At 44.8% G+C, this 19069-nt stretch overlaps 1 long non-coding RNA gene across 1 annotated transcript; it reads right to left on the reverse strand.

Annotated features, from left to right (window-relative positions):
* Window positions 1-358: 358 nt before the first annotated feature.
* On the reverse strand, window positions 359-18010 carry LOC309380254. The gene is made up of 5 exons (XR_014172774.1): window positions 17959-18010; window positions 15146-15310; window positions 13313-13356; window positions 11294-11385; window positions 359-808 (listed from the first exon to the last, which is right to left on the reverse strand). It is a non-coding gene; the product is annotated as an uncharacterized lncRNA (long non-coding RNA).
* Window positions 18011-19069: the final 1059 nt, after the last annotated feature.

Consider the following 19069-nt stretch of genomic DNA (forward strand, 5'->3'; position numbering starts at 1 on the left):
GCAAATTCTGATTTGTCCATGTTTCATGGTTGTCCTATAACATGCACAAGTCTTGGGCTTGTTCGAAACATACCCTTTTCTCAATATGTGACAATCCATATATACTGCTCTTTGGGGACATCAGTGCCTCTTGGCTAAGCTAGAGGACAGTGCCAACAAACAATAGAGTTTGGCCAATAAACAATAGAGCCACTGAACTATAAATGGGCAGGCACAAAACAGATTCTGTATAGGAGAAAGTGACCCACTTTTTGATAGCAGCATGACCCAATTAAATCCACACTGAAAAATAATAATAGACAATTCAGCCTAAAACTCTTGAAACAGGAAGTACGCAGAACACAGGAAGCTGTTTATTAAGAAGTGGAAATACTCATAGATCACTAGTTTTTTCCTGATTTATAGAGGATTTCTGATTTATAGAGGATTTGAAAATAATAACAAAAACAGGAGATTATACATTTCTCCCAAGAACCTGCCAATAATGTCACAATGTTCCTTTGTTCCATGCTGTGACATCTTGTTGCCTGCTTTTGCATGTAATAATCATGGAACTACAACTTTTTCTCTAAAAGGTTAGATCTCATACCAGAAAATGATGACTACATTGGAGTTTTGATTCAGAGCTGCATGCATAGACAAGTCTCCTACTGCAATCCATGGCTCTTGACAACCATACAGGGGAACTGTTTCCCATGCTGATAATTAGAGATAGAATTTTCTGAACAATCTTGATGTTGAGCTTATCCATGCAATTTTTTCTTGCTCCTTGAACTTGAAGAGAAATGAGGTTTCCCGCCCACCGTTTCTACCAAAAATCCAAACCATTTTTATATGTTTATAATATGTATTATGTATACAATACACATTGTTATAAGCATACTTACTTGAGGTTTTCCAAAGTAGAAGCACATAAACAAATGTATACAACAATGCATATAATTGGCAATAATACGTATGCTAATACTTCTAAAGTTATGCATGTAGCTTGAATGCTTCATATGCATTATATACATGTAAATCTTCTATGCATGCAAAATTCTATGCAAAATTTTGCACACACAAAATAATTATTCAGGTTTTTTATTTAAAAAACTGGCAATGCATAAGTGGGCTCTCAGTGCAAGAGGTGGGCTGATAGGGGAAAAGCTTGATCAGGTAAGAATCACCAAATTACAGTGCTGTATATATTGACTTAAAACATGCATATCCTCGAACCCCACTGGCTTCCATGTTCTGCCATATGTAAGGCACCAAGCGTATTGCTAAGATGATGGTGATAGCAGGACTGAGAACAACAGCGCTCTCCAGATTTGCAATTCCCAGCAACTGCTATACAGAGGCATAATGGGATTTATGGATGAAGCGTGGTATACACATCTATTTATTTATTTATTTATTATGGTTCTTCCGGTCATTTTTGCCAATTCAGCATAATCCATCAACTTAATCTGCCGTTCTTCTCTGGTAGAGACTTTATGTCAGGGAACTGACATCTAAAGCGCCGCAGGTGCAAAGGCTCCCTGAGGTTGAGAGAGCAGTAGCAGCGGAAGAGGGAACCAGTAGAGGGCGAGCAAGAACTCCAAGGGAAAGTGAGTCGGAGGGATGGCTCAGAGACGCTTCAAGCGAAACCAGTGGGGAGGTCTCAGGACCTCCTATAGGGACACCCACACCTCGACGGAAACTGTCACGCCGAGAGGCCAGACGACGTGTTTCCGTTAAGGAGCTTTTATGTTGGAAACGTTTCCGAAAGCAGCCACTTTCGGATTCTACTAGTGATTGACGCAGCCATGCTGGAGGGGCTCCGTCACAGGCAGAGGTTTGAAAACCTGATCAAACTCTGAGGGACTTGCATTTTACGCACAAGCAGCTCATCGTCCCATCACAGCAATCCGAAAGTCACCGAAAGCCAGCTTGTGCAGAGAGAAGCATCATGAGCAACCCAGCCGGAACCGGGGGTGCAGGAGCAGCTGGAGGGGGTCCAAGCCTGGAAGAAAGGTACAGAGCGTTGGAGATCCAGTTGGCGCTGCAAACGGCGAGGCTTGAGGAGAGGAGGGCTCAGGATGCAGAAAAGGGAAAGGAGAAAACCACCCCGCTCGCCAGAAAGGTACCAGGATTGGTGCAGAAATTCGGGGGGGATCCCAGGAAATATCATGCCTTTAGAACAGAGATGCAATACGCTCTAAACTTGCAGTTTGATGACTTCCCCGACGAGGAATCGCGAGTGGCGTATGTGATTGGCCATCTCGAATCCGGGGCGAAAGATTGGGTTAGACCCCTGATGGCAGCGAATAATGAGATCTTAAAGGACACGAGGAAGTTTTTTCGTGCCATGGACCTGATGTTTTCCAGCGATATTGAGCAGGGGGTGGTGCGAAGGCAGTTAATGGCTTGCCAGCAAGGAAGCAGATCTGTCCGTGAGTACTGGACTGAATTTACTATGCTGATTCATAAATTGGGGTGGGACCTATCGGCGGAGCCCATCCAAATGCTTTTCGAAGAGGGGCTTTCTTCAACCGTCAAAGATGAGCTTTCCCGGGGGCCCAGGGCGGAGTCTATGGACCAATTAACCAAATCTGCGCTGGCCATAGGAGCGCGCCAGGAGGCGAGGGCTTTGGAAAGGCGGGAAGGGAAAGGAGACCGTTGGAGGGAGTTCCGCATTCCAGACATTCCAGAGCCATCTTTCCCGCCGGCAGAGCCGATGGAAGTTGGAACAGCGCGGGCGCGCACAGTTTCAAATCCCAGTGAAGGGCGGAAGAAGGAGGGAAAGAGCGCCAAGAGATGTTATCTCTGCCAACAGCCAGGGCACTTTGCCAGAGTCTGCCCACAAAGAAAGGAATGGCAAGGGATGGCAGGAGCTGTTGGGGGAAAGGAAGAGGAAAGCAAGGAGCAAGTAAAAGCCAACGCCTGGCTGCCACCGTCGGGGCACAGCAGCCAGGCCAAAGAGCAATGAAAGTGCCCATGCCAGAACCTCCCAGACCTGCTTTAGTGATAGAGGTGTTACTAGAACTGCCAAACGGACACCCACTAAAGGTCAAGGCGCTTTTGGATTCAGGCAGCTCCTGTAATTTCATGAGTAAGGAGTTTGCGGCTGAGCACCAGATACAGACCATCCCTTTAAGTAACCCCTTGCAGGTGACTACGATTGACGGCAGAGAGCTGTTGGGGGGAGAAGTTAGCCAACAGACGGTCCCGATGATAATGAGAGTGGCAAGGCACACCGAACAGATAGCGTTTAATGTGGCCATCCTGGGAGGAGCGCCCATCATTTTGGGGATGAGCTGGCTGGCGTTACACGATCCGCTAGTGGGCTGGCATCAGAGGGTGGTCTCCTTTGGGTCAGCGCATTGCCTAGAACACTGCAAGGAGGGGAAGGTCTCGGGAGGAGACAGAGTCACCCTAGCGGGGATGGAAGTGATGGGCAAAGGGAAGGTGCCCCCGCAATACGCAGATCTGAGCAACGTATTCAGCGAAAGGGAAGCAGACAAACTGCCACCGCATAGACCCTTTGACTGTCAAATCAACCTACTCCCAGGGGCCCAACTCCCAGTAGGCAAGCTGTACGCCATGTCAGACAGGGAGATGCAGGAGCTGAGGGAGTTCATTGACAAAAACTTGAAGCGAGGTTTCATCAGAGAGTCCCGAGCGGTGGGGGGCAGCCCAGTGTTTTTTGTGGACAAAAAGAACACAGACAAACCGAGACTGGTGTGTGACTTTAGGGCCCTCAATGCAGTGTCGGAGCCCCTGGCTTTCCCTATGCCCCGAATTGACGACATTTTGACCAGAGTAAGGAAGGGAAAGATTTTTACAAAACTGGACCTGCGGGGGGCGTACAATCTGATACGCATAAGGAAGGGAGATGAATGGAAGACCACCATGTTTACCCCTTTGGGAGCCTTTGAATACCTCGTTATGCCCTTCGGTCTACAAGGGGGCTCCGCCTGTTTTCAAGCTTTTATAAACCACGTTCTGGGACCTTTGCTCTACAAGAACTGTGTGGCCTTTTTAGACGACGTGTTGGTGTATTCGGAAGATGAGGAACAGCATGTGAGGGACGTTCGAGAAGTGTTGGGCAGGCTGCAAGCCAACCAGCTGTGGGTGAAACTGGAGAAGTGCCAGTTTCATACCAAGGAGGTGGAATTCCTGGGGTACCGCTTGTCAGACAAGGGATTGGCCATGGATCCAGGCAAGGTTCAAGCGGTACTGGAATGGAAGACACCGAAGACCAAGAAGGACGTGCAAAGATTCTTGGGGTTTGGGAACTTTTATCGGAAGTTCATCAAGAACTTTGCCCACTTGACGGCGCCCATCACCGACTGCCTCAGCAGCAAGAAGAAATTTGTTTGGACGGTGGAGGCGGATCGAGCCTTTGAAGAACTGAAAAGGGCTTTCGCCTCGGAAGAACAACTTCTGCACGTGGATTTACAAAAACCCATGAGAGTGGAAACAGATGCATCCGACCGGGCTATAGGGGCGGTCCTTCTTCAACCGGGGAGGAGTGCGTCGGAGTGGAGACCGTGTGCATTCTTCTCGCGGAAACTGAATAAGTCCGAGAGGAATTACACGGTGTATGACAGGGAACTACTTGCCATTCACGAAGCATTCCGGAGGTGGAGACATTTATTAATTGGGGCACAACACAAGGTGCAAGTGTGCACCGACCACAAAAATTTAGAGTATTGGAGAACAGCTCGAGTGCTCAACCAACGACAAGTGAGATGGGCACAGGAATTCTCCAAATTTAACTTTGAGATTTGTTATGTGCCAGGCCCAGAAAACGTCAGGGCGGATGCGCTCTCACGCAAACCAGAATATTGGGAAGGGGAGGAGGTGATCGAAGAGAGACATGTCATCCCGGAGGACCGCTGGGTGTGTGGGGCGGCGCTGGTGGGGCAACGGGAACTGGTGGAGGAAACGGAAAATGATGAATATGCCCAGGATAAGCTCAGAGGTCTCAGGGGGGAGGGCGAGAGCCCCGGAGGTTTTGAGGAAAGAAATGGGGCATTGTATTACAAAGGGGCACTGTATATACCCGAAGGTGAATTGAGGGGGAGAGTACTCAAGCAGTTGCATGATAGCCCCACGGCGGGACATTTTGGGCAACACAAAACCATGTGGTTGGTTACCAGGGAATTTTGGTGGCCTAAGGTGAGGGAAGATGTAAGGGAGTATGTAAGAGGGTGTGACCAATGTCAGCGAGCCAAAGGGGAAAGAAGGGCGCCGGCAGGGTTATTAGAACCTTTACCCACACCAGAACGGCCTTGGGAAGCGATATCAATAGATTTTATGACGGATCTGCCAAGGTCCAAGGGGAAAACAGCCATCATGGTAGTAGTAGACCTGTTAACTAAGATGTGCCATTTTGTAGCATGCTCACATGCAGTCACAGCGGAAGAAACGGCGAAGTTGTTTGTGGAACATATCTTTAGGTTGCACGGGGCTCCCTCGAGGGTGATCTCAGATCGAGGCAAACAATTTACTTCCAGGTTCTGGAGGAAGCTCATGAGCTTGCTACACGTGGAAGTTAATTTTTCAACTGCCCGGCACCCTGAAACCAACGGGCAGGCGGAAAGGGCAAATGGCATTCTTCAACAATATCTTAGGTGTTATGTCAATGACAGAGAGAACGATTGGGTCGAAAAGTTGGCGTTGGCAGAATTTGCCTACAATAATGCGGAGAATGTGTCCACAGGGATGAGTCCCTTTTTGGCTAATTACGGGTGTCACCCCAGGGCATTTCCAGGGGAAGGAGGGGAGAGATGGAGCGTTCCAGCGGCTGAACATTTTGTAGAAGAGATGGAAGCCATCCATCAGCAGCTCCAGCTCAACTTAGAAAGGGCCAAGGCACAATATAAGAAGCAGGCAGACAAGAACAGAAGGGAAGGTGAAACCATAAGGGTGGGGGATCAAGTGTGGTTGTCAACCCAAGGGTTGCCGTTCAAAGGGGGTTGTAAGAAACTGAGGCCCAGAAGATTGGGACCCTTTGAGGTGATTCAGCAGGTCAACCCGGTAGCTTTCAAACTCCGATTACCCAACCACATGAAATTGCACCCAGTGTTCCACAGGTCGTTACTGTCACCATACAGGGGGGGACGTGAAGGGGAGCACGTCAGGGGACCAGCCTTGGAAGAGAGGGAACGCCGCAACCATGTAGCGGAAATCCTCGATTCCAGGTGGAAGGGTAATCAGGTGGAGTATTTGGTGGCGTGGGAAGGGGAACCGGAGTCAGAAAACACCTGGGTAAGTGCAGAGGAAGTCAATGACGAGGTTTTAACAGAAACGTTCCACCAAAGGTTCCCGAGGAAACCTCAGCCTATAGCAAGGTTTAGGAGGGAGTATTTCGGCACCACCGATGAGGAAGAGGAAATGGAAGGGTTCGCGGAGTCGGAGTTGGAAGATGGAGTGGACTCTGATGACGAAGAGTACCTAGAGAGTAGGAACAGCAACAAGTGGAAGGAAGTGTTCGCGACGTCGGAGGATGAGGGAGGTTCTTTCAGGGGTTTTACCTCCTCACCGCCAGTAGGAGAGGAGACGGGAGGGGGTGAAGGGGGCCCTGGAGGGGAGGTGGATGTCAGGGAACTGACATCTAAAGCGCCGCAGGTGCAAAGGCTCCCTGAGGTTGAGAGAGCAGTAGCAGCGGAAGAGGGAACCAGTAGAGGGCGAGCAAGAACTCCAAGGGAAAGTGAGTCGGAGGGATGGCTCAGAGACGCTTCAAGCGAAACCAGTGGGGAGGTCTCAGGACCTCCTATAGGGACACCCACACCTCGACGGAAACTGTCACGCCGAGAGGCCAGACGACGTGTTTCCGTTAAGGAGCTTTTATGTTGGAAACGTTTCCGAAAGCAGCCACTTTCGGATTCTACTAGTGATTGACGCAGCCATGCTGGAGGGGCTCCGTCACAGGCAGAGGTTTGAAAACCTGATCAAACTCTGAGGGACTTGCATTTTACGCACAAGCAGCTCATCGTCCCATCACACTTTATCTTCTTTCCATCTCTGGGCGATTAACATCCAAGCAGCAGTGGTCGCATACATACCGTATCTTTTGCACTATAGGACGCACCTGACCATAGGATGCACCTTGTTTTAGAGGGGGAGAACAAGAAAAAAATTATTCTCCCCCTCTCTGTGCAGCGCCCCTTCAGCGAAGCAGCAGGAGAAATGGAGCCCCTTCCATTTCTCCTGCCGCTTCGCTGAAGGGACACTGTGCAGAGAGGGGGAGATGTTTTTTTCTTGTTCTTCCCCTCTAAAACAAGGTGCGTTCAGTGTGTGCAAGGTGCATTCAGTCGCCTTCAGTGAAGGCAACTGAAGCCTCTGGAGCGCAGTGGGAGCTCCCGCTGCTCCCCTCGCTTATGGGGCTGGCGGTGGGTTGCCTAGCCTTGGGCTAGGGCCATGCCAGAACCACAGGATGAGCTTCAGCTGATTTTCATAGATTTTGCTCCCTTGTTTGGTGTTTACCCTTACAGACTACCAGCCAGAGTGGCAGGAGTCAGTTATAGTCTGTTGCCAGTGCCTAAGCCAATACCACTCACTTTGTGGTAAAGTTGTGGCCTAAATTTTGCCCATTAACTTAAACCAAAATTGCGTGTCAGTGTGAAGTTATTTACTTGGGGAAGGGCTTGGGGGCCTGGGGGCGCAACAACATTAAGGAAAAAACAACAACCTTGTACTGCATCTGTTTTGAATTTATGCTAGGAAAGAAAAGGTGAAGGACATTACCTCCTGTTGACCTCTCCCTTCCTACCCCAATACCTCATATTCACAGCTTTGGGTCTCATCTTGTATGCTGGCTAATTTCATATAAACAGCCTTTTTCCTACTCAATAGTTAAGGCTGATCCCTAACCTTGGTTGCATGTACTATTTCATATACACAGATCAGGTGCTTGTGATTAAAGATATATCCTCACCACAGCATCATGTTGTTCACAGGAACCTTGGCAGCTCCCATATGCCCTTCTGATTGCCTCAAAACCCTAATGCAGGGATTTAGTATCAGAAATTGAAGCTAATTGCTTCAAGATAAGAGCAGTGCCGGTTGTTATATAATGGAAAATAAATAAGACAGATTGTTGTCTCAGATTAGGGGGCACTGGGCTGTTTTAGCTCTGAAAGGTTTCCATCATAAATGCAGTTCTTTATGATGAACATTATACTGTGCTGATCTATTTCCAGGTCAGTTTTAGGCAAATAAACTTGACTGGAGCAAGTTGAACCCCATTTATTTCACCCAGGACTCACATCCTCATATTTTGGGTTTACCTATCATTTTATTTCTTAAGTATTAACCCATGTGAGAGACATGTTGTGGCGTTCCTCCTGTTAAGATATCATCATCATCTTGTTAATAATTTTATATTAATTGGAATAATCATACTACTTATATATCGTATAAGCACTTCTTCCTTTTCCCTTTATTTCCTTCAATTTATTTCCCCACTGAAATTATATATATATATATGAATGATACCACCCTCATCTCAATTATCATTTAGTATTTTCTTTTTCCTGCTTTTCTTCTCCTACAAATGTGCAACGCTGTCATCATTCCTGCCCAAATCTGATTCGTTTTGCTGTTGCAGCCTTAGCCTGGCCTGTTAGGGTCGTTTACTGTTTTCAGTATATTCTATGTTTTATGTAATCATTCTGCCTAAGTAGGTGGCTTAGTCTGTTTTCATTGCTGGTCTATAAAAAGTCCTGCAGCTGCCTTTCCAACTGTAATTAAAACTGACAATTTCCAATGGAAAGTTTTGTTCCAATGAGCATCATAAAAGATTTTGCAAGAGCCAGGTTTAAAAGAAATGCATTCTCACTTGGTATTAGTTTTACAGAGTAAAATATATTAGGGACGACTTTGCTTGGGCTCTGAATTCTGTTTTGACACTAGACCTATGCATTATGCAGATGTTAAGTTTGATTATGATGCTATCTTTGATAGTTATGTGATGTTTTGAAGGGAGGCCCATAGTTCACTGGCAGAGAGCACACTTTGTATGCAAAAGGCATCATGTGCAATCCAGTGTATTTCCAGGTAGAACTGAGAAAGAAAGGGACAGAATTACCGTATTTTTTGCTCTATAAGACTCACTTTTTCGCTGTGCAGTGATCCCTCTTGCTGTTCTGGCTTCTGGGATTCAGATTTTTCTTCTTCTTGTTTTCCTCCTCCAAAAACTAGGTGCGTCTTATGGTCTGGTGCGTCTTATAGAGCGAAAAATACGGTACATATTTTGCTCAAAGAGAAACTCAGAGTTCTGCACAGAGCAAGTACAGTGCTCCACCAGTGTTTGTGCATCTATAACTTGCTGCAGCTTCTGTAGGTCTGTGCAAATAATTTCAAAGGTTAAGTTCCACTCTGGGACTTAATAATGACAGTCAGGATTGAAACAATCAGGGAAGTAAGGAAATGAAAAACCGAACTACGGCAAATTAAAAAAGTCTTTTACGTATCTCATTGTATTAGTCAACTTCTTCTGGAATTTCGGTCTGCAGTTTTACTACTTTATCTTAGTGCTTGTACTGGGAATTGAGATACGTACGTAATTCCCTGCAGATTTTCCATTTACTGTAAATCCTTCCAAGAATTGAGATACAAAGAGCTGATTTACATGCTACCCCCCCCCCCGAGCTGTGCGATCACTGCTGTGCATGATTTGGAAATCATGTCTGGAAACTTAGGAAACCTTAATATTTAAATGTGTGATAATACATAAAATTTGCTTTTCTGTGATCTGTTATGTACAGGGCAGGGCTCTGGGACTGAACTCCCAGAGCCCTGCCCTGTACATAACAGATGTAACATAACAGGAAAATATGTCACATGTATCACACATTAGGGCATGACATTTTCAGTTCCTTTGAGGTTGGCTCAAGTCTGCATTTACAAATCAGGCAGTGTAATGTGGTGCAGTTGTTAAGAGTGCTGAGCTTAAATAGGCAGGTCCTTATTTAAACCCTCTGGCCAGTCACTCCCTCTCAGTTTAGCCTCCCTGACAGGGCTGTTGTGATAATAAAAGAGGGGCAAGTGCACCACCCTGAGCTCTTGGGAAGAAGGTGTTAAGTTGTGGGTGAACCTATCAGACGACACAGCGATTCTTCAAACAGCTCTTGTTTATTCACAGGCCAGAAAAGAACTGAACTGAAGGGTTCAGCCAGCCTGCTTATATAGAGCTCCAGTACAACGTAACTGTAACCACTTTCTGTAACTATCCAATCACTGAATGTCACTTTCAATCCCTTATTTGCATATGTGGACCTGAGTGAAAACTATCCACAGTATCCCCTGCTGGCCCAGGGTGAGAACTTCAGTACATAACAGAAGGGAAATAAATGAATAAATACAGAAACTCCAGGAAGTGTGTTGGGACCCATGGTTCAAGGGGAGCAACTCTATGCTAAATCAGGGTAAGTTGCAGCAACCAGCCATGAAGGATTATGGGAAGGATTGAACAATGTGCTAAGGCAATGGTTTTGTCATTGGTTTGCTGGATGAACTGATTCCTCCCCCCCCCCCCGGGGTTCTCTTGACTCCCAATTTGGGGGATGGCAAGGGGGACGCTGGAGAGGAGAAAGGGAAAACCCCATTGTGCAAGCAAATTACAGGGCTTCCACTGAAAGGGACTCATTAGTTGAATCCTGCCCTATAGGAGTGTTAATAACAATACTGGATATACAATGACTAAGTAAGAGGATGCTCAAACTATGCATTTGAATAATTATTTGTTTGCTGTGGTAGGGTTATCTTTCCCTTGATGTCTGCCAGATTAAACTTTTGATGGCCTAAACCCTAATTTCTTTGCAAGTTACTCTTTAAACAGTACCCCACAAAGGCCATTCTTAACCATAACAATTAGAACACAATGAAAAAAAGCAAGCGAAAAGTTAAAAACCAGGAACTTCTATGGAACCCCCCCACCCCCAAATATAAGTTAAGTCACACTTCATGCATAAGTAATAAATTTGAAGTACTTTGTCCACTTCTGGCCAAAGTTTTGCTTATTTGGGTAACAAATAACTCCATTTTTGAGAGCAAGTACCAACTAAATTTATCTCTGTTGGTCTCTTTCCAAGTAAATACTTCAAGACAGCCTAAAGCACATTCATAAATTTCAGCAGTGCCATGCATTTACATATGAGCTTTGGGGAGGGAGGTGTTGCATCTCCACAGCAATGTGCTCTAGATTACCAAGTGTTACGAAATGCAAGAGCATAGAAGTATAATATTTATGAGGAATCTAGCTGGTTTGGGGGTGGAAGTGGGAAGACCATATTTCATCGTTATTGAAAATAACACTCACCTTCTATGAGGATTTATCACGCTCCTATATGCTGGGATGACCGTTGTAAGAAAGTAGGACGAGAGGAGACAGTTTCAGTGTTGTGGTTGTTGCTAGACAAAGAAAACAACTAACTAAGCCCTTGGCCAGCCAGTTTCCCCACTGATAAATTTTATGATCATCTCCAACTGTACCTTTATGGAGTTGAGGACCTCATTCCCTTGGGGGGAAGGATTTACTGGCCACCTACCAATGACAATGTATGAGTGGGACACATTCTCTGTCTGTCTTTTCCTCTACTGTATTTATTTATCACAAAGTTAGTGCTGGCTGCTAAGTAGTCACTTGCCTGCACTGTACTGACCCACCCGTTCACCACCACCACCTTGCAATGACCATTCATTCGGGCGCTGGGCCCTTGGAAACCTTCCCATGCTACGTCCCGTGTTCCAAGGTCACATCCTTCACTCCCCTTGCTTTATACCATCCTGGAGGATTTTTGTATGGCTGAAATGTGGCCCACAACTCTGATTAATGCCCTTTGCTTGCCTGGATGGAGGATACAGAGGGGTGCATATAGAAACTAACCTGCTACACAAAGGTAACATTTACATCCTTTGCTCCACCCACGTTTGTCTCTGGCCCCACTGGCCTTGCCCAGAAGGGAATGAGGCCCTCAGGCTGAAAAAGGTCCCACACCCATCTTAAAATATCAACATGACTAGCCCATCTATTGCCTTGCTTTGAGCAGGACATGCTGGAATTACAGAAGCCACCCCTGCTTCTGATTGTCCTGTTTTGGCTCCCATGAGAGCACGGCCCCCAAAGACACCCATTTTTGGGGACCGTGCTCTCGCATGAGTCAACTGGCTGCCGCAAGAGCACAGTGATGAATGACATGTGTCCTGGTATGTTGGAGTGTATATGATGTGGGTTGTATCTAGAAAGGGGAAATGGCAATTCTGGCAATCCTACAGTGTAAGAACTGGCCCTAGCCAATCATATAAAAGGAGTGTTGAAGCTCTAAGACCTTGAGATCAACAGAGCCTTTGATGCATTTAGAACAGGAAGAGGATCATTTCTGGCTTGCTGGTCACCATAAACGGTCCCACCTGCCAGTCCTTACTTAATCTGCAGCTAACAGAACTCAATGGGGCTTTGCCCCTCTCCCCTGCAGTAGCTGAAATTAGCTTAGAGTGGTTGGAAGAACCTCCAGAACAGCACATAGGGGGAGGAAAGGAGGACTCACTCCAACTGGTGAGGGGAAATGCTTGTGCAGAGAAAATGTTCGTAATTGTGTGACACTGACTTCCACCCAATATGCTCTACTAGGTAGGAATGGAGGTTCTACCAGACAGGAATAGTTGTTGTTGTTGTTGGTAAAAAATGAAAAAGATATCACACCAAATTGGTGGCCACCATTAATACTGAGCATAATTAGCAAAATAAACCAACAACCATCTGTTTAAATGGGCAGTGCTATTTCAGTTTTTGCACAACTGCTGTTAAAGTCCAGTTTCCTTTGGTCCTGAATGGTACCTGAAAAACCCAATGCTTTATTAATAATTCTGACAACTCGTCTAATCAACCCCTAACCACATGGTTCACCTTGAGTTGGGAGAAGGTGAATTTTAAATCACACAGCCGGTTGTAAAAGACCCTCATTTGTTTAATGTGGTTTTGTTTTGTTTTTATCTCTGACGATCGGATCGTCCCTGATTCAATTGACCCAATGGTGACTTCAGGGTTTTCTCTGTATTCAGTGGAACAAGGAATGAGTTTCTTTCCCACCCCCTTCCTGTGTTTGATGAATCTGATATGCAGAAGAGTAACCTCATGCCATTCATTTCACTTTAAGTAAAATGGAAATGTTAATTTCCCAAGGAGAAACTCTCTGCTTGGATTTTAAATTTATGTATTAATAATATGACTCCAATTTACCTAGCAGGTGTTTTCCCCACCTCCTCGGTTTGTGAGCAGAGAATCTACCTTCATCTGATAAGGTTTTCCATACTCAGAGGAAATTAGTCTTGTACTCACTGACAAGCTGAAGAGCCGTATGCCTTGACTTTCCGTGTGGACCACTGCACTTCCCAAGAGGAGATTTAATTCCCAAGAAAATAAAGAGAGACACTATGGAATAGCTATCATAACTGGTGAGAAACGTAGTCAGGTTTCTGTTGACCATAAGTGCAGGGAAGAACTCTAGATGGTAGATAAAACTGCACTCAGACAACAATTTCGTTTTAATCCATATTAAAACAAATACCGTATCTTTTGCTCTATAAGACTCACTTTTTCCCTCCTAAAAAGTAAGGGGAAATGTGTGTGCGTCTTATGGAGTGAATGCAGGCTGTGCAGCTATCCCAGAAGCCAGAAAAGCAAGAGGAATCACTGCTTTTGCTGCGCAGTGATCCCTCTTGCTGTTCTGGCTTCTGGGATTCAGAATATTTTTTTCTTGTTTTCCTCCTCCAAAACTAGGTGCGTTTTGTGGTTAGGGTGCGTCTTATAGAGCGAAATATATGGTACATTTTCCAGGTTTGGAAAATGAAGGTCCCAACACGGGACTGTGCTGGATTAAGAACATAAGAACAGCCTTACTGCCCATTTTATTCCAGTACTTTCTTTTCACAGTTGCAAACCAGATTTCTGTGTGACGCCCAGTGGCAGAGCTTCATGCTCCGGCACTGGGGGTGGAGAGCAGGCAGGGGCAGGGCTGGCACACCATCTGTGGGGATGGGGCGCACCATCTGTGGGGGCGGGGCACCCAGTGTGGGCGGGGGAGGCACCCTGGGGATTGCGCTGCCGGGGGCGGTGCGCTCCCCCTGCACTCCTATTCCTCCACCAGTGATGATGCCCAGAAGCAGGACCAAAGTGCAGTAGAAGTCTCCACAGTTCTGATTCCCAGAGAAATATTGCCTCTGACACAGGGTGTAGAACAAACCCATCATGACACACACACACACACATATATATATCACACACACACACACATATACGCACACACACACATATACATATATGTAAGCATTTATGTACTGCCCTCTTGCAGGGGGGAAGTGTACAGCAACGTAAAGATATCTGAAAGCAATACAGACTAATAGTCATTGATAGCCCATTTTCTGCATGGGTTTGTCTAAATTCCTTTTAAAGCCATCAGAATTGGTACTCCTTAGTATGCATTATGGATTCCATGAACACATCTAGAGATGGATGAATCTGTCAGTTTTGGTTGCATGTACTTTTTATTTTATTTTTCCAGTCCTAAATCCAGTTCTTCACATTCCCACATCAGTTTCCTTTAGAGAAAAGTCCACGATTTTCTTTCTATGCAATTTTGCCTAAAATAAACATTTTTTGGTAAAACAATTTCCCTAAACTAACGCACTTTTCCATGTTATTTGCACCATTATATGCATTTTCACTGACACTCAACTGCAGTCTATGCATTTTTGCACACATTACTTGACTGGAGAACTGTATTGCAAAATTCAGAGAAATGCAAATAATGAAGGATGACAGCGTTTTGGTTCACCTATTGTTTTGGAAAGTACAAATTAGGTAGGCAAACGGAATTGAAATTTCACCCCATCCCTACCCCCACCACTGGTGCTGACATGTTCCATTTGCATGGACTGAATGTGTATTTAGTGAAACTCTAGTCTGAGTAAACAATTTGCCTGTGATCTAGGCTTATAATGAACTGTTGACATGGCCAGTCTACCATGTGTGCCGGTGCTGTGCCAAAACCTTTTATCTAATTTCTCTAAAGGTTTCTTCCCCACAAAAGATGTTCCTGTTTTTTCTGCATCATTTACAGGGCACTTTATTTCTTCATAATTTTAGTGGGCATGGGGTTGAACTTCAGCTTACTTTATTGCTGTGAGGTGGCCCAGGGTATGTGAACATTTCTTTCCATTTAACATATATCCAGAGCTCTGCAGCCACCCCACCTCACAGCACTGCCCCACCTCTGGCCTTAAAGAAATGGTGGAGGACGAGGCCACTGTTTTATCTGACAACCTTGCTGGTGTCGTTCTGAGAAAACAATTACAAGAAAGGTGCTTTAAATGCACCCAAGAAATCAAAGCTGCGTGTACCATACAAGAAATCAACATAAGAGTGTATGGCAAGAGCAAGCATCTATTATTACTGAATCATTTGTTACTGACAGTTTCAGAGGAAGAAACTAGTAAAAAATCTGCTATTGGAAAATCTTTGCGGCAACCATTATCACTGTCCTTTTGCAAATTTCAGGAATGCAGAGGCTGCAAAAAGTGCCGTAAAGGTAACATTTGCAAATACTAAATCCATCCTGCTTAAAGCAGTTACTGGAGCTTTCAGTAGGAGTTAAATTTACTTACTCAGGGAAACGTAGAAAAGAGTTATGCACTCATGGAAAATATGGAGTAAGCCAAATGTAAATCAGCGCATACCACCTAGATGGCTACATATTACTTGCCGAGGCAGGGACTCTATTTCTGAATATCTGGCTTAAGGCTGTCGAAAAGCAGGCTAATATAGCTCTGTGGCAGCATGTGGCAAGTTCACTGTGAGGGCTGATATATGTACAAGTCTTTCAGGTCTTAAAGGGATAACCATTGCATTCAGAGCTTGGGCAATTTTAAAAGGAGGGCAGTAAGAGGGAAGGGACAAAATCTACACCCCCATCAGGAATTAGTATTATCAAAAGGCAGGGCTCGGCTCTTGCAGTTGGCCATGCTTAGTGTCCTTCACCATGCCTGAAGGCAGGCTGGCTAAGAGGCCAAATGGTACAATACAACAACAACAACAACAACAACAACAACAAAAATTCCTTCCAGTAGCACCTTAAAGACCAACTAAGTTAGTTCTTGGTATGAGCTTTCGTGTGCATGCACACTTCTTCAGATACGAAAGCTCATACCAAGAACTAACTTAGTTGGTCTTTAAGGTGCTACTGGAAGGAATTTTTTTTGTTTTGACTATGGCAGACCAACACGGCTACCTATCTGTAACAACAACAACAACAATTATTATTTATACCCCGCCCATCTGAGCGGCTTCCAACAGAATGTAAAAATACAATAATCTATTAAACATGAAAAGCTTCCCTAAACAGGGCTGCCTTCAGATGTTTTCTAATACCATCCCATTTCTCCCCACCCTCCATCAATATACTGCCACCAGAGGCTGCCACATGCCCCTACCTCATGCTAGGGCCAGCCTTATGGCCACGAGCCACTCTGAACGGTGGGCAGGAGGACCGCATACCTTCCAAACATGACACAGGCCAAATCAAAGGGAAGGTAAGCAGAATCGTCACTGACATTGGCTGTGACTTCAAGAACTGTGGGCAAGTTTCACCTCACAAGCATGTTGGTGCGAGCCCTGTGTATTGACTTCTACCTGTGCAGTGTGTTCCCTCCCTCTCCTTATGCTGTGCCTCTCATATGTCAGGAGTGCTCTGATGGTGTTCCTGCTTGGCAGGGGGTTGGACTCGATGGCCCTTGTGGTCTCTTACAACTCTATGATTCTATGATTCAGGGTGGTGGTGCTGGGGATGTCAGAAGAACCCCAAGAACAGTATGCGGTGTGGTGGGTTGGGGGGCTTATTTCATTTGGAAAGATGAAATGCTTGTGCAGACAGAACATTTGTCATAGCACGATGTTTAATTTGACCCTGTAGCTATAAGCTTGAGCTTGCTTTCCCCTCCTCCCGCCTATTCCTTTTTCCTCGCCTGCCACGAACCTCAAGGGAGGAACGGTCTTAGAAAAGATTTCTGGAAGCCATTGGGAAGCGCTTTTGGTTAAAGGGCAGGGTATAAATGCTGCAAACATATAATTTTGTTTGTTTGTTTGTTTGAAGCATTAATGAAAATGATGTATAGATGGTATCTAACTCCAGTGAAATTAGCAAAATTGTATAAAAGTAAGTGTTGGAAATGTAAAACAACAGAAGGGACTTTTTAAAAATATGTGGTGAGATAGTAAAATTGTAAAGAAATATTGGGAAATGATTTATAATGAAACGAAGAAGATGTTTAAAACAACTTTTGTTAAAAAAACCCCAAAAGGTTTCCTACTAGGTATTACTGGAGTGGCTTTACCAAGATCACTAAAGAACTTATTTATTTATGCAACTACGGCCACACAAATATTATTAGCACATCATTGGAAAGAAGAAGGTGTCCCAATTAAAGAAGATTGGCTAGTTAAATTAATGGAACATGCTGAAATGGCAAAATTGACAATGAAACTAAGAAGAAGAGACGACAACGAATTTAAGGAAGATTGGGATGAGTTTATTGCATATATTCAAAAGCAATGTACTCAGGTTAATACATTGCCAGGCTTTTAATACTACTTGTAATTTAATTTTGAATGGATAATAAGTAATACAATGGTTTATAACTTTACAACGGACATGCAGTATGTTGATAAACAATGGAACCAAGGAAGGGACTAGAGGGAAGTCAATTTGTTTTGTTTTGTTTTGATATCGTTACTGTTTTATTTTTGGGAAATTAAATTAAATGTTATTAAAAAATGCTGCAAACCAACAAACAAATGAATTCTCCACCCCCTGGAAAAATTCAGAGAAATTGTTCCTCCTGCCCACATACCCTGATTCTTCTGCCCATGAATAGGTTGATGTGTTTTTGAGAGAGGTCTTCTTGCACAGCCTATCCCCGAGTCCAAATTACCTGAGCTAATGAGAACTCATGGTCTTCCTTAGACAGCTATCGCGTCTCCATGTTTGGCAGGAAATGTTGTGAACTGCTGACAGGATCACACCACCAAATCCCCACAAGTCCCTTAATCATGTGGTAGGAGCAGCAGGGCTGATACAGGACTCACCATACTACTCAAAGCTCACCTCTGTGGCACATTATTGGGTGAACCTTTCATGACTGTGAGCATTTATTTATTTTTTGCTCTTTGGGACATTTGGTTATGAGCATCAGCTTATGTCATTGATTTATATTTAATCTCTGTGTTGTATCTTTATTGTACTGCTATGATTCATTTAAAAGCAAACAGCCTTGAGCTTGCCTGGCTGGCTTTTATGATGGAGTGGGGAGGTGGATAATGAGGAAAGCGAAACACTTTGAGGCAGTTTTTTGGTTTCTGTCTGGAAGGGAATGTGGCTGGCAGGAGCAGGGGGCGGGGAATTATCCTCTCTCCTATTCAGCGTTAGGCCTGTTTTAGCGAGCAGAGCTGGATTCATGATCCATTTGCTTCTTCCCAGCCAGGAGCTAGTTGGTCCATTATGTCCCATGTCTCTTTCCATTAGCTGCACCCACTATGATGTCAATTGAGAAAAATAGGAGCCGCGTATTAGAAAATCCTTAAAGTGGTTTGACAATGGTTGCACTACGGAGCCTTTTAGTGGGTTTTGATGTATCCCTTGCCATTATATTTGCCTACAACTTGCAGGCAAGGGAGGAAAGAAATCAAGGGGAATCCTAACGGAGGCTATTTTCTTTTAAGTGTGCATCCTTGAACAGTATGGCAGCACTAATAGGAAGAAATAATTCTCTGTGTACATCTCTCTTTCAGAACTCTCGAATTTGGAAACCATCCAATGAAGTTTGGCAGTAAGTTCAGGACAAATAAAAGAATACCTAGAATGTAGATGATGTTTTATACACCAACCCACTGTGAAGCACACGTTTTTTTGAGCAGATCAGTAAGAACAGAAGAAAAAGCCCCTTATCAACAAACAAAAAATGAGACAGGAATGCCATGTTATTGGTGGCAATAGGTCACATTATAAATACCTTATTCTCTCAAGTGCTTCTCAATTCCTAGATT

This window comes from Podarcis melisellensis (assembly GCF_964234715.1).
Source record: "Podarcis melisellensis genome assembly, chromosome: 11".
NCBI classification, from domain to species: Eukaryota; Metazoa; Chordata; class Lepidosauria; order Squamata; family Lacertidae; genus Podarcis; species Podarcis melisellensis.